Raw genomic sequence first — 15,984 nt, 5'->3', positions numbered from 1 at the left:
CAACGAATTCCGATTTACTGACCTGTTAACAGGAGAAAAGCTAGTGCTGCATCTTTTAGCCTAAAGCAATACAAAAGGGGATGATGGACGGAGCGTTTGAGCAAATCAAACACTCACCCCAGTCAACTGATGTGGGTTTAATCCATCACCATTCTTTAGCTCACACAGCCACCCCAGTTCAGACATGGCCATATGCAAATCAGTCTGACTCTGTGCCTCATGGGAACAGTCCAGCCCGAACTGCCAAGCCATGTCTTCCCTGGACCGGAAACAAGCATCCTGGGACCGGTTTCGGATTCATAATCCTCATCAGCCAGGCTATCTTGAATCCAGTGGCCAAGTGAGCAAGGGACTCACGTCTGAACATACCCTGCCAACTTAGGGCGAATAAAGCGATACAAAAGGGGATGATGGACGGAGCGTTTGAGCAAATCAAACACTCACCCCCAGTCAACTGATCTTGGTTTAATCCATCACCATTCTTTAGCTCACTCAGCCACCCCAGTTCAGACATGGACATATGCAAATCAGTCTGACCCTGTGCCTCATGGGAACAGTCCAGCCCGAACTGCCAAGCCATGTCTTCCCGTTATCTTTTAGCCCAGCACTGACCCTGAAAATTAATTCTAACAGTACTTGCCAGTAACTTGTATTTCCTTCCATAGAAATCCATTGTGTGGTTTCCACTACAAAAGTTTTTAAGTGTTGATTTTCACAAACTACAAATATTCCTTAAAAATCGCCTGTATGACTTAAACACATTCTTTTAACTGTTTACCGGAGATGCACCAGTGCTGTATCCAGGATCCACCACTGAGTAAGAAAAAGTAGCAATAACACTACTTACCTGCTAAGTGAATTTCCTCCCATAGGATAACATTGGTGATTCTATGTGAAAACATTTTTGTGTCAAATTTTACAAATACAATAATATTCCTTAGAAAATCACTACTGTAACCAAAACGCTTTCACTCAACTGTTTACAGGAGATGTCACGGGACTGAATCTAGGATCCAGTCCTGTGGTTAGAAAAGTAATCCATAAAGTAACGAATTGCATTTAACTAGAAATCCCCATTGAGCTCAATGTTGCATTGTGTTTGAAATTGTGTTGCCCATTGCAACAACTGTAACTACTGTACTTAAAAGTCTATTGCTTATTTGCACACTATTTAAACTAAAGTAATTCATTCTGAGAAATTCTTTTGTAATGTAATGTATAATGTAATTATAATGCAATTTAAAAAATAAAATATCTAAAAATAATAGTTTAAAAAAATGTAGTAAATCAGTATCAAAAAAATAAGTATAACAATTAATACATTTAAAAATTGTCATTTACTAAACCTTTGAAATTCACTGAAAAAAACATATGTTTCAAACATGTTATAGTTAGGAATTAGCATTTAAAAAACCTTTGAAATTCACAGAAAAAAACATACGTTTTAGACATGTTATAGTTAGGAATTAGCATTTAAAAAACCTTAGAAATTCACGAAAAAACCATAGGATTTAGCTGTGTTATAGTTAGCTGGACAATTCACTCGTACAAAACCATCGAAATTCCTCCGTTATAGTTAGTTCTGCTAACTATAACTCGAGCGCCCGTTATCCACTGCTGATGATGTCACATATTACATCATTCATGACATGGTCAGTGACATCACTGACGACATCTCAAATTACATCACTGATGACATCATCCACTTGACATCAGATACACCTCATCATACACTAGTATAACCTTTCATCACCCAGTGTAAAATACAGAGTACCATATTTGAATCCATTGACACACCAGACCAAGTTTCTAAATACCCACTCAGTGATTCCTAGATATACACACACATCTAATCACTTACCTATAGATTCACTCATACATGCTGTCAATGATCAATAGAACACTATCAAATATACTTATACACCTATATCGACATTACACACCAGCACACATCCTATTCACTTATGCAGTCATCCTACTCACGTATGCAAACAATGGATCATACTTACATTTACTCAGCTACACACTTATACAAACACCACTTCATTTATTCATATAGGTAGTAACTCATACTTAGTGTGTTATAAAATCACTACTATACAGTTATCCATACAGTCACTCATACAATCACTGACTCTTATGTATACTTATTTATATACAACAAAACACACAAGATGATGGACGGAATGTTGCACAATGGCAAAACATTCACCCCCAGTCACAGATCTGGGTTTAATCCATCGTTATTTTGCTCACCAAGCCACAACAGTTCAGACATGGCCATATGCAAATCAGCCTTGACCCTGTGCCTCATGGGAACAGTCCAGCCCGAACTGCCAAGCCATGTCTTCCCTGGACCGGAATCAAGCATCTTAGGACCGGTTTCTGGCTATCAGCCGTCTTCAGCCAAGGTAGCTTGACTCCAGTGGCTTAGTGAGCACGGGACCCACATCTGGGCATACCCTTCCCACATAGGGTGAACAGCAAAACACACAAGATGATGGACGGAATGTTGCACAATGGCAAAACATTCACCCCCAGTCACAGATCTGGGTTTAATCCATCGTTATTTTGCTCACCAAGCCACCCCAGTACAGACATGGCCATATGCAAATCAGTCTTGACCCTGTGCCTCATGGGAATAGTCCAGCCTGAACTGCCAAGCCATGTCTTCCCTGGACCGGAATCTAGCATCCTAGGACCGGTTTCTGGCTATCGGCCGTCTTCAGCCAGGATAGCTTGACTCCAGTGGCTTAGTGAGCACGGGACCCACGTCTGGGCATACCCTTCCCACATAGGGTGAACAGCAAAACACACAAGATATCAGCCGTCTTCAACCATGATAGCTTGACTCCAGTGGCTTAGTGAGCACAGGACCCACATCTGGGCATACCCTTCCCACATAGGGTGAACAACAAAACACACAAGATGATGGACGGAATGTTGCACAATGGCAAAACATTCACCCCCAGTCACAGATCTGGGTTTAATCCATCGTTATTTTGCTCACCAAGCCACCCCAGTTCAGACATTGCCATATGCAAATCAGTCTTGACCCTGTGCCTCATGGGAACAGGCCAGCCCGAACTGCCAAGCCATGTCTTCCAAGGACCGGAACCAAGCATCCTAGGACCTGTTTCTGGCGGTTCGGACTGGACTGTTCCCATGAGGCACAGGTTAGGTGAAAGAAGTGAAAAAGTGAAAACACTGGCTGGAAAATTCTTCATTATGTTGCTATGAATGGAACTTTTCAGATAAACTTTGCTTTGCTGAAAAAGGCATTCTGTTTCTAGAAAGGGTAATAAGGCTGTTGTCTGCAAGGTGCATTTATCCATGGCCATTGCTTGGAATTAGAATGTTATCTGCTTGTAAAGTGCACTCAATATGGGCATCCTGGTACTAGTAGGCAGTAGAACTGAGTATCTGAAACTATGACATGAAGGTATAAAAAGGTAGATCATAAAGTTTTATGAAAGGATAGTTGCCAATCTGCCTGGCACAGAGGTAGCAGAAGAGTATTCCATATTCAATGCTCTAGGCATCATGTAGGAGTAGGAACGACCTCCTGAACAAATGCAGCACATTTTGGAAATTGTGAGCAGAGTTTGATACGATGATATAAGGGATTGAACATTTTTAAAGTGAACAAACCAAGTTTGTAAAACTCTTGTATCAGTATGATGAAAAGCCTTGTAAATCAGGCACAGAGCTTTGATTGGGGTGCTCCTAGGAAATGGGGAGCGAATGCAAAGAAGCTGAATAGTGTGAGAGATGAAAACGACAGACTATGTGAAAGTAGGAACAGCAGCATTCTGGGCAGCACAGAATGAGTGGATACTGAAAGACCACGATACAATAAGGGAATTGTAAAACAATGACTTCTTGAACCACTATTTGATAAGCTGAAATTGGGAGAGAAGGTATGATTTTGAAAAACAGGCATAATTGATGAAAACAAGAACAGAAGGTAGACCGTAGCAATCTGAGCGACAAGGAAGAGAGGCTTGTCACAAATAAAACCATTGATTTCTGACTGGGGATACAGGAGTTGGAGAGGAGGCAAGTTCAGAAAGCCACCAATAGGAAGATCAGATTGAAGGGTCTTTGGAGATGGTAAAATAAATGTAGTGTTATCTGTGATTATTTGCGAATTCATGCTCATCTAAACTAAATGCTCCTAGAGACAAGTAACTAGTTTGAGGTGGGGTTATGGCTCTGTAGAGTCAAATGGTGTAGGTCTTAAATCTATAGCCATTTGGGTGGGTAATAGGATAGATTGAGAGTGATTGTGCAAATGAGAACTGATCCATGATATTGCCTTATCAGTAACATCTATAGGAGGGTACAGGAGAGTAAAATCTGATTAGAAACAGTATCAAATGCACCGGCATATCCAAATGCACCCGCAGATCCAAACCCATCAGAGTGGCAGTGCCACCCTAGTCCACAATCAAATGGAGTTATTCTAAATCAGAACACGCATATTCAGTACTGTAGAAAGTATGAAAATCAGACTCATGAGTCAAGTATAAGAATATTTTCCAGAAAAAGGAGAACCTGCAAATAATTTATTTATCAAGAACTGTAATTGGTAAATGCAGGAGTGAAATGGGATGAAAGTTGCTAAGAATACTAGGATCCACTCTGGATTCTTAAAGTAAAGGTATAGCAAATGTCTCAAGGTTGTAGGTGCGCTGAAAAGCTGGATTACATAACTCCAGCAGCACAAGACAACTTTGATCCTAGGGAGAAGTTGTGCAGTGGAGTTGAGATAAAGACATGAAGACAAAGACTACTGAGCCTTTTGAAGTAATGTGTTTGAAAGAACAAGACTGTAGAATAGAATAATAAAAAAGAGGAAAGATCTCAACAAATATTACCAGCTTTATCATGGAACAACTGAGAAAGCGCATCACAAAGAGACTGACAGAGGGTTACTGAACTTTTGCAAGTAGAAGTGATATGGTTGATATAGTAAATAGAGCGGGCCAATATAATTGCTTTATGATCAGACCTTAGAATGACATGATAAGCATCATGGCTAGTGGGAGAGTAGTTTTTGTGGCACATTCTTTCTGCCCTTTAAAGTTCTTGCGTGTACCATGGAGCTCATGCAGGTCAGCAGTGTGCATAGACTACTTAGGGGAATGAAAGACGCAAAGGCAATAGTGAACCATGAGTTGAACTGCATCAACTACCACTTTAATAGAAGAGTCATTATAAGGACGAGAGTTGTGCAGTGCAGTTTCAATATGAGAATTGATCTGTTCGGGCCAGGGGTTCTTAAATAGGCCGCACAAGGGGGTTGGGGCAGGGTGGTGGGAAGAGGGAAGAAGTCAATTAAAAAAATATAGAAGAATGACCTGATGAGGGCTGCGGAGTGGAATAGAGCAAGGTTTTCTTGTTAAGAGGGACTAAGTGTGTTACCTACTCTGAGTGGAACCAGTAATGAATTGAAAGAGACACAGAGCAGTGTAAGAATCAACAAAACTAAGTGTGTATGGAGCAGCACCCGTTTCTATCCATAAGCTTCAAATGCCCAACTATAATTGGACACAGTGCCCAAGAATTAAATTGGAAATAAAATAGGATGTTGGACCCAGCAGGCGATAGACTAATAAACTGAAGAGAACAGGAAGGACAGCAGCTCAGCAAGTGGGAAAGGATCAACAAAAGCTGTGGATACGGCTAATGAGTGCTTGTGAAGAACCACTAAATCACCTCCAGTCCTCTCTGCACTAGGAAGATGATGAGAGAGGTACCTGTAGGGTGGGGGGAATGGCAAGTGCACGGTCCAGTTATTTGTAGAGGAACATGCGGTCCTTTCCAACAGAATACTATACAAAAATGTACATAGAAGTCAAATAGTTTCTATGACAATGAAAATTAAGTAATAAAAGAATGTAATAAATGTTGAAAAAAACTAAACAAAATATGGTAGGAAACATACGGGACAACAAGCTGTTCGGTTAACACAACTGAGACATTTGCAAAGTGACTGCATAAGTAATAAACAATTAATGTCATGTCTATTGGAAGGTACCAATTACTACAATGAAAAGAAATTTGCAATAGTCATGGTACTACATGACGACGTTATGATCCCTATTAAAATATGGGGATTATCATCAGGACTAAAATATGTATGATTGACACAAGAAATGCCTGTGAAGGAGAGCCCTCAATGCAGAAATGACAATTGGTGGTCAGGTCAGTTAACGGTATGGTTGCTGGTGGAGCAAACTGTAAGGATACAGGTTCCATTGTATAGGGAGAACCACATGAATAATTGTGGAGCTGCAGAATCTGGACGTAACCGAAACCGTAACCGATACCGAAGTATCCAGGTCGAATTGCAACAAATAAATTGGGTGATAGAGCAGTAGACAGACTCTGTCTGTACTGCCTAAACGTGAAGAGAGAGTAGCAACAATATGCGACTCTCTACTGCAAAAGACACTGGCGGCACCTTGAATCAAGGTATGTGTAGTACCACCTTCAAGACAGCACTCAAACAAAGAACAATGCCCTAGCAGACTGCATAGATGCCAGTACAAACTGCAGCAAGGAGCTCTTTGCCATCATGAAGGAGTTTTGCAACCCAGTAGCCACTAAGAATGACATCAACTCCTCCCCAAGTACTGTGTGACACCCTGGCGGACTTCTTCCATGACAAGATCTCAGTCATCTACAAAAACCTCAAGCCAAACCCTCCACCACCGACAGCATCAACCTGCTCACATCCACGAACACAAATCCCTAACACCTGCTAACTCATTGGGACGTCTCACAACGCTAGCCATAACCTCGATCATGAACGCTGAGCACCCACAGACCCATGTCCCCTCCAAATCTTCAACCTCGAGAGCAAGGTGATTGGCGACAAGCTCAAGAAAGTCCTGAACACCTACATCACATCTGACTCCTTCCCTGAAGACTGAAACATGCTGAAGTGAGGTCCCTTCTGAAGAAACCACCTGCCAAGCAAGCAGAACTGAAGAACTACTGTCCCATCTCCCTGCTCCCCTTTCCAACGAAGGTCCTTGAGAACACCTGGAGCAAAGCAACATCCTGGACCCCTCTCAACCCGGATTCCGAGCCAATCGCAGCCACCAACATCAGCGCCATCCTGGAACACGGTGAAACTGCAGCCCTCATCCTCCTGGACCTGTCAGCTGCCACCATCTCCCATCATATCTTGATCTATAGACTCCACCACATCGGATTCCAAGGAGACGCCCTCAAATAGATCAACTCATAACTCACTGGAAGAACCCAATAAATCCGTCTCCCACCGTTTACCTCGGAAACAAAGAAGATCATCTGCAGCGTCACCCAGTGATCATCACTCAACCCCATCGTCTTCAACACATGCAGACCCACCTGCCCAACACTGTCAGATCATACAGACTCAGCACGCCAATGACACCTAGCTCATCATCTCGCTGTCAGAAAAACACTCCACCACCAGAGCCAACTTCCACCGATGTATGATGAACGTCGCTGACTGGATGAAGGACAGCTGTTTCAAGCTCAACACGGACAAGACAGAAGTCTCATCTTTGATAACAACACCTCACTATGGAACGACACATTGTGGCCTGCTGAACTCGGCCCATCCCCCACCCTGACCGATCATGCCCGCAACCTCTGCATCATCATGGACCGTAAGCTGTCTATGAAGAAACTGGTAAACACAGTCTCATTCGCCTACTTCCACATCCTACGCATGCTTCAGAAGACGTTATGGTGGCTTCCCCTCAACACAATAAGGACTGTCACTCAGGCCCTCGTCATCAGCAGGCTGGACTACGGGAACACACTCCACGCAGGAGTCACTGCATGCCTCCCGAAGAGATTACAGACAATGTAAAACTCAGAGGCAACACTTATACTTGATTCTCCAGAAAGGCCCACCTCAAGAATCTACATTGGCTCCAGATCCAGAAGAGATGCCAGTTCAAGATGCTGACCCATGCATGCAAAGCCCTGCACAATGATGGACCAGTATACAGCAACAAACGCATTACCTTCCACCAACCAACCAGGCACCTATGATCCCCCTCCCTCTTCCTCACGTGAACTTCCCGGATCTGGGGCAGCAGCAGAGGAAGCTTAAAATAAAGTCCAGGATGCGGAAGATGTAAATCCAACAGCATTTTCTTTAGGTTCCAGAAATACACTTCAGCCTTATCTCCTCCTTCATTTCAAATTACAATATTCCAGCACCATGGAAACTAGTGCATCAGTCCATGTCCCACAGGCAAAATGTTATACACTCATACTATCTCAGAGGCAAGTAGGATGCTGACCAAACTATACATAGAGAGGTTACCACACACCTCCCTATTCTTAAAACAACATATAAAGAATTACATCATCTTCAAAAAAATAACTTTACAATATGAAGAAAACAATAAAATTAAATAAACTCATTCAGTTTTTTTAGCGACCTGGAACTCTTCTTCACATTTTCACTAGCAACTGCACTTCCTTTTTTTAACTCGATGCACATCTTGTCACCAACCCAGTTTTCCTCAAACACTACAAACCCACTCCTGATCTTCACCACTCTTCCCAGGTTCCACCTCTTATGATCTTCAGTTCGTACAGCATTCCCAACACCTTAATGACCTTGAGTGGGACAGATAGCCTTGACTGAGACTTTGAGAACACTAACCGGAGATTCCTGACCACATCACCAGCATAAATCGCCGACTTCTTTACCGCCTTCCGACTGTCATACAAAGCTTTTATTTCAGATTCCTTCTTGACTTCTATAGTTTCTTTCTTCTCTACATTAAAATCCACACTCACTCCCGGTCCCTCTTTGTCATTTACCCAAGAGGGGCAAATCAACGTATTTGCCTTCCTCCTCTTAAACAATTCAAATGGTTAGATTCCTGTAGTGGCGTGTTGCGTCATCCTACAATTTTTTATTTTACCTAGAACTTCTGTCTTCCAGCACCAATTTCTTGCCACGGCCCTTTGTATGGTCTCATTTAAAATCCTGTTCAGTCTCTCCACCATACCATTTGTTTTGGGATGATAAATGGCCGGCCTCTTGTGTTTAATACCTATGTCCCTGAGAAATGTCTCCATCTCATGTGACACCAGCTGAACACCATTATCAGTTAAAACAGAGGAGAGAAACCCTTCTCTTTCAAAAACCTGTTCCAGAAAACTCATCACATCACCTGTTTCCACTGAGTTGATTAACGCCACCTAAGGCCTCCTTGAATACATATCAATTAAAACAATGATGTATTTATTCATGCTGGAGTGTCCTATTGGGCCATAAATGTCCAAGGCTACCTCTTTCCAAGGTTCCTTTGATCTTTCTCTCAATAACGTATGCTAAACCCTGCATGTAACAGGTTTGTCAGCACTGGCACACTGCACACACTCTCTCTCACTTCATTCGACCTGGATGTCCATCCCTGGCCAGGAGTCTCTCATTGGTCTTAGAAATCCCAGGATGACTCTCATGTGCAAACAAGATTAATCCTTCCTTCAAAGAAGATGGAGGAACTAATCTGATCTCTCTCAAACGTACCTCACCATGAATGGACGACTCACATTTAACCCTCAGAAATCCTTGTTATAGATCCTGATCCTTCTCATGACCACTCCAGTTGTTCTTAATTCTATGCAACATCTGCTCAATCACATCATCCTTCCTCAACTCCTTCCTTAATGATTCCCTCTCTGATCACGCGCACTTCAAAATCCTCATCGTCAGCTCCCATATCATTTTGAATTCAACACTGTATAACAACAGGCTTGTGATATTATGAACTTGTTGCCCCAAATAAAAGTTCTTAATTTCTGCACAGCCCAGAACACCGCCAAAGCCTCCTTCTCAATAACATAGTAATTCAACTCTGCACTCTTCAGCCCTCTTGAAAGTAAAAGTTTTGTCCTCTCCACACCATTATGTTTCTGCAATAATATCGCACCAAGCTCCTTTGCATTGTCATCAGACATTATAATAGTTTCCTGACCCGGCTAAAAACTCTATAGACCTAAAGCTTTCGTAAGATTCTATTTCATTTCTTTAAACTACAATTCACACGCCTCATTCCATTTGAACATGGTACCATTTTTTTTTACCAACAGCCTCATATTCTTAGTCTTTTTATTAATATTGTTAACATATTTATTGTAATACTTGGTCATCCCAAGAAATGTGATCACTGCTTCCTGAGACACCGGACTCGATAAAATGTCTTTGTCCACTAACTCCTTCTTCAGTTCAGTACCCTCTGAAGTTATCTTCTGAGCAAGATAATTGATTTCATTTAAATTTAAACAACTCTTAGCCTTTAAAGTCAAACCCCACTCTTTCAACCTGCAAAGAACCGCACACACATGTACATTGTGATCTTCCACAGTCACTGCATACACCAGAATGTCATCTTGATGTATATTAATGCCCTGTTCCCCTTTAGCACACGCTCCAACACTCTCTGGCAAACCGCCATTGCAAAATCAAACCAAAAGGCATGCAGACAAATTTATAGGTGCCAAAAGGCGTGATAAGCTCTGTCAAATCTTGCGAATCTTTGGGTAACCTCCCCTCTTAGCAAGCAGAGGTTAAATTATCAGACGAGAAACATTTTGCTCCCTTTAACATTGGCACATTTAGTTTCTATTCAGTAAAGGATAGTGGTCAACTACTACACACTTATTCAGCTCTTAAAAGTTAACACAGAGGCGGGCATAACTATTAGCTTTTCTCGGTATGACAACCGGATCGAGCCACTGTGTGGCCTCCACCTCCTCAATTGTGGCATTCTCTTCCAGTTTTTATAATGTAACCTTCATCTGTTATCCTTAACCATCAATGGTATACCCCTCACTTTGCTCACTTCCGGTGTCACCCCTTTCTTCAACCTGATTTTGTGTATGTAATCTGTCTTAACACCCCAGTTTTTCCTGGAAACCTCAAGGAATTCTTGTTCTTTGTGTGGTCTACCACCACTTACAGCATCAACCTCCTCCACCTGCTTGATTCTAACTCTTGAGTTTTTCTGGGATCTAGATAAACCCTTATATTATATTGGTGAAACCAACTGATGAGGGAGTCACCCCTCATGGAAACATACATCTTGCCTGCTACCGACCTATCCTTGAACTGTATAGATCCATTGAAATACCCCAACATTTTGATGGGCTCACCACCAAATTCATTTGGATAAATGTCAGGCTTGAACAATTTGACCCTGTCAGCTAAGGCTTTATCGAAAAAGTCCATGGGAATCAAACTTATTTTTGCCCCAGAATCGAGTAGCATAGAGACCACAACATCATCAACCTGCACAACCTCAATGGGATCATTTGTTCCATCCTTCATCTGCAAAACAAACTCTTTACCCGAAGAATCATCCTCATCATACACAACTTCCAGCAATTATTTTCTTCAAGTTGGAGCTTCTGCAACACTTGGTTACATGCCGTTTTCTACCACACACTTTACAAATAGCCTTCCTACCCACACAGTCTTTCTAATTCGCAAATTGACCAATTTCTTCACACTTGTAACCTCATCCCTGACTTTTCCTTACTTGTATTTCATCCTTCACAAAATATTTCTTCCTATTCTGACTAATTGCTTGATCAACATGCTTTTTGTAATGACTGATAGGTTGTACAGAACTTTCTTTTCCATTTGCTCCACCCTGTTTTATCTCTTCAACACATGCTTAACTGTCTTCATAGGTGTTTGCCATAGTCACACCTCAGCAAGTGAGGAATTGTCCTTTTGCCAACGTAACTCTTTCACCTTCTCTAAACAACATCCCAACATTAATTGGTCTCTCAAATGTTCTTCATTTGTTCCCCAAAAATTGCACGTAGAGGCTTGTTAAAAATGGGGTACTCTAGTTTGCATTGGCTGGCACCAATGTCCAAATAGGGACCCTTCTTCCTTAATCAGGGCAAGTGGACGACCCCCTTTGATAACCCCTACTCAACCCTGTGTTAACGAGCAGTTCGGCTTATCTCAGATGCAGTGTATGAAGCATGTATGACCATGCACAATAAGGCAGTAACTACACCACAAAAGGACACAACTCAAGACGGTACAGAAAAATAGTATCTTTATCTAAGGTTTAACACAAGACTCCAAACAGTTTTAACAAGCCACAATGTACGTAAATCAGTATGAACTTAAAAAGGCAATAATGTATTCACCAGAACGTGGCACTGACTGAGTTCAAGGCCTGTGTCTACGTGACCCGTTGCGCACCAGATACCTGCCGTTGGATGGGAACACAGCATGCAGCTTCTCGAAGAAGCAGAGACGGTGATGGGCAAACTCCCAGTGACCACAACTCTTGACTGCAGTTGTCCGCAACGTGCACTCACAATGATTCGGGCACTCTGGGACAGGCGGGCTCTCTGCGGCAGCAGCACGCGGCTGCGGCGGCCTGGGCTAGTGGTGGCGATGTCTCTCGTCGTGCAGCTCCGTGGTGAGCTCACAGCGGCATCAGCTCTCTCTTAGCTGCAGCGGCCCACAGGACGATTCACGGTGATGCAAAGTTGGCAAAGGTGCAGGCACTCAGTGGCAGCAGCTCTTTCTTAGTTGCAGCGGGCCAAGGAAAAATCACGATGATGCAAAGTTGGCCAATCTGCGGGCACTCAGCGGCAGCAGCTTTCTCTTAGCTGTGGCGGCCACAGGACAAATCATGATGATGCAAAGTTAGCAAAGGTGCGGGCACTCAGCAGCAGCAGCTCTCTCATAACTGCGGCAACCCACAGGACAGATTACGATGATGCAAAGTTGGCAAGGGGTGCGGGCACTCAGCGGCAGCAGCTCTCTCTTAGCTGCAGCGGCCCACCGGACGAATCATGATGATGCAAAGTTAGCAAAGGTGTGAGCACTCAGCAGCAGTTCTCTCTTAGCTGCCGTGGTCACAGGACAGATCACAATGATGCAAAGTTGGCAAAGGTATGGGCACTCAGTGGCAGCAGCTCTCTCTTAGCTGCAGCGGCTCACAGGACGAATCACGATGATGCACAGCTGACACAAGTGTGGGCACTCAGCGGCAGCAGCTCTCTCTTAGCTGCGGCGGCCCACAGGGCAAAGGATGATCTAGACCAGGCTGGCACAATGGCAGGCACTCAGTGGCTACAGTTCTCTCTTAACTGCGGCCTCCCACACCGATTCAGCGAAGGTTCAAATTAAGGTGGGCTCTCAGCGGCAGCAGCTCTCTCTTTGCTGCGGCGGCCCACACAGAGTTAACAAGGGTTACCAGTCCTGGTTCCTTACAGTAGAACTAGAGGCTCCGGATTACTCAACGGAGGCCTCACATGCAAGTAGAATCCCTCGCACATGAATTCAGATGGCTGACGGGGTGAAGTCTAATGTCTCTGAGACTTCAGCAGGAGGCGCTCTCAATTCAGGCCCTCAGTAGTTTCTTCAGCAAGCTTGGTGAAAGTTTCAAAGTCCTTTACTCTGTTCACTCGGACAGAGTTTCGTCTTGACATCCAGAAGAAACACACTTGCAAAAGGTTTCAGCTCAGCGTTTTATACCTAAAAAGTCTTTCTTCCTACAGTCAGAAATCACTGAATCCAGCCAGAACCATTTGGGTGGGGTCGGGGAGCACTTGGTTTACGAGGCAACATCCTGCCCTTTGAGAATCAGGGGTCAGCTATCAGACGCCCAGTGGGAGTTGGAGCCATTATTCACCTGGCCAGGCACGGCCCGCTCAGATCAAAGAGTCACCCCTCCCCAAGCTCTGAATGCCGATCTCTCTCTCTTTGGCCCTGCTGCTTCAAAGCCAGACGGCCAATACACATACTAGCAAAGCCTACAGGAAAGCGTAGGCAAGAAAATACCTTGTTTCTAGAAGAGGCATTTTCGAACACGGAATATGCAAATGATTCTTTGCTAAAAGATGTATCTCAATGTCCAGAGGTTGAACATAGCAAATTCGAATTTCCTATCAGGTTCCTGGGGGCAGGTAGGATTATGGAATGTAATACTCAGCCTGCCCATTCTGGCCTATGAGAATGGATAGCCTCACAATAGTAAACCGTGAAATGGAGGGTAATTCGCTATTAGAACATGCTTCACAGACATACTTTAAAAGCTGCTTCGGTAGATAGCGCACATCAGCGCTGCAGGCCCACCAGCAGTATTTGGTTTACTAGCCCTGGGCACACACAGTGCACTTATACTAGGGACTGACAGGTAAAGCAAACGAGCCAATTACGGTTATCCCCATTCATGCAGTCATCTTTACACAGGGAGCATTCGCGCTGTGGCACTGATTAGCATAGAAAACGTAGTCACACAGAAAGACCACACAAAATGAAGTGCTGACAGGGATTGGGCTTGTGACAGAATCTTGCCTGCTGTTATTGCTCAATGCCTGCTGTTGCCGCCACAAGAATGCTGCTACACCATGTGAACACAGAGGTAATCAATGCCCGCTCGTGCTGCCACAAGAGTGCAGAGTGACAGCACAAATCCACAAGGAAATGATAATCCGTTAAACATGTAATACCACCCAAAACAGTCCTTTGGACCCACAGCAAAGTGTCCGCTAAATGATATAAGGTCACAGCTAGGTGTATAGCCAAATACACACCCAGTAACGTTTTGAGCAAACCTGATAGCTGATAATTAGAAGTTCTGGCTTACAATTCCAACAACCAAGGCAGAAGTTTCCTGAAGAGTGAGAGTTAAGATGCTCCTGGTAGGGTAATTCACTCCAAGTCGTCGCCAATTAAATAAAGTCACGGGCGCAGAAGGTGTAAATCCAACAATATTTAGGTTTCGGAGATACCCTCAGCCTCCACACTTGCCTCTGCACAGTGGAAACCAGTGCATCAGTTCCATGTTCCACAGGCAGAACGTCACATACTCATACCGGCACAGAGGCAAATGAGATGCTAACCACACTACACATTACCACATAGAGAGGTTACCACAACGCTCCTTCTCACGCCTGGCAGCCAAAGCTTGGAACGACTTTCCCCAACACCACAGGATCACTCTGGCAATTCAGGAAAGGACTCAAGACCTGGCTGATCGAATGAACAGATCACCACAAAGCAGCTAGCAACCAGTGCCTTAAGACCATCACGGGTGATATGCTGCACTTCATAAATCCTGATTGATTGATTGATAATAGTTAAAGGAGGAACCCGTGGTGTTGCATGCAGGCCTAGGAGGAGTAGATAGAACATTAGAGAGATTAGCATGGCCACTTAAAGTGGCACCTAATTTAGGGCCGGTTAAAGGCAATATAAAGGAAACAAAATGGAGAGTATCACTTTGCCCTATGAAAAGGGCACAACAAGGTCTGGAAGAAAATGGGTGAAGTAGTGATAAGGCAAGGATATTGAGGCCTCATAGTTAGAATTAGAGGAAAATGGCCAGAGAGTGATATTTATGAGTGACACTGACCTTAGAATGAGCAGAAAAACCAGGAGCAATGTAGGCGCAGGCTGCTCCAGGCCACGCTTTGGTGTATTTGCTGCACGAATGAGAAGTGTGGCTCAGGGGTTAGAGGCGGCAGACCCGGAAGCTGAGATCAGCCCTGGACCAGGGTTCAATTCCCCGCCTCGGCGGGTCTTGGGCTCAAAAAATTCCACGGACTCGATAATTCTCGCTCCGGTGCCTTCTCAACTCACGGGTTCACACTCTGCGACTCTGGGCAATAGCTTGCTTAATCTCCACAACGGCCCCTCGCGGCGGGATGCCTGGCTTTCACCTTGTGGATACCCTGACGGGGTTATCTCGCAGGGGAATACCAGGACGGGTTCCCTAAGCAAGCGCCGGGAAACCCTTTGTGGGTAGCTGTGCGCTATATAAGCTCAAATACATTTACATTTACATTTACATTACACAAAAAGCCTTCATTTGGTATATCTTCTGGGCGCTGCTGTCACTGTGGGTCCACTGAACAGACATGCTGACCGTGAGCAGTAGAAGCAATAATCCTACTAGCATGGTGGTGGGAATGTGAGGA

General features: G+C 43.9%; 1 protein-coding gene across 4 annotated transcripts in view; it reads left to right on the top strand.

The window, feature by feature from the left end:
* LOC147701719 (uncharacterized) overlaps positions 1-15,984 on the top strand; it is a 190,670-nt gene that overhangs the window by 61,686 nt on the left and 113,000 nt on the right. Inside the window, exon 1 of one of the 4 annotated variants that reach the window (XM_086930352.1) lies at positions 780-817. The exons of 2 other annotated variants lie outside the window; for them this stretch is intronic. The gene's annotated coding sequence lies outside the window, so the exon portion shown is untranslated. Of the gene's footprint in view, positions 1-779; positions 828-15,984 lie in introns of those variants that run through there. One more of the 4 variants, XM_086930353.1, reaches the window with a different exon arrangement.

This window comes from Lissotriton vulgaris, chromosome 7 (assembly GCF_964263255.1).
Source record: "Lissotriton vulgaris chromosome 7, aLisVul1.2, whole genome shotgun sequence".
Classification (NCBI taxonomy): domain Eukaryota; kingdom Metazoa; phylum Chordata; class Amphibia; order Caudata; family Salamandridae; genus Lissotriton; species Lissotriton vulgaris.
This window is presented reverse-complemented; position numbering and strand designations above follow the sequence as displayed.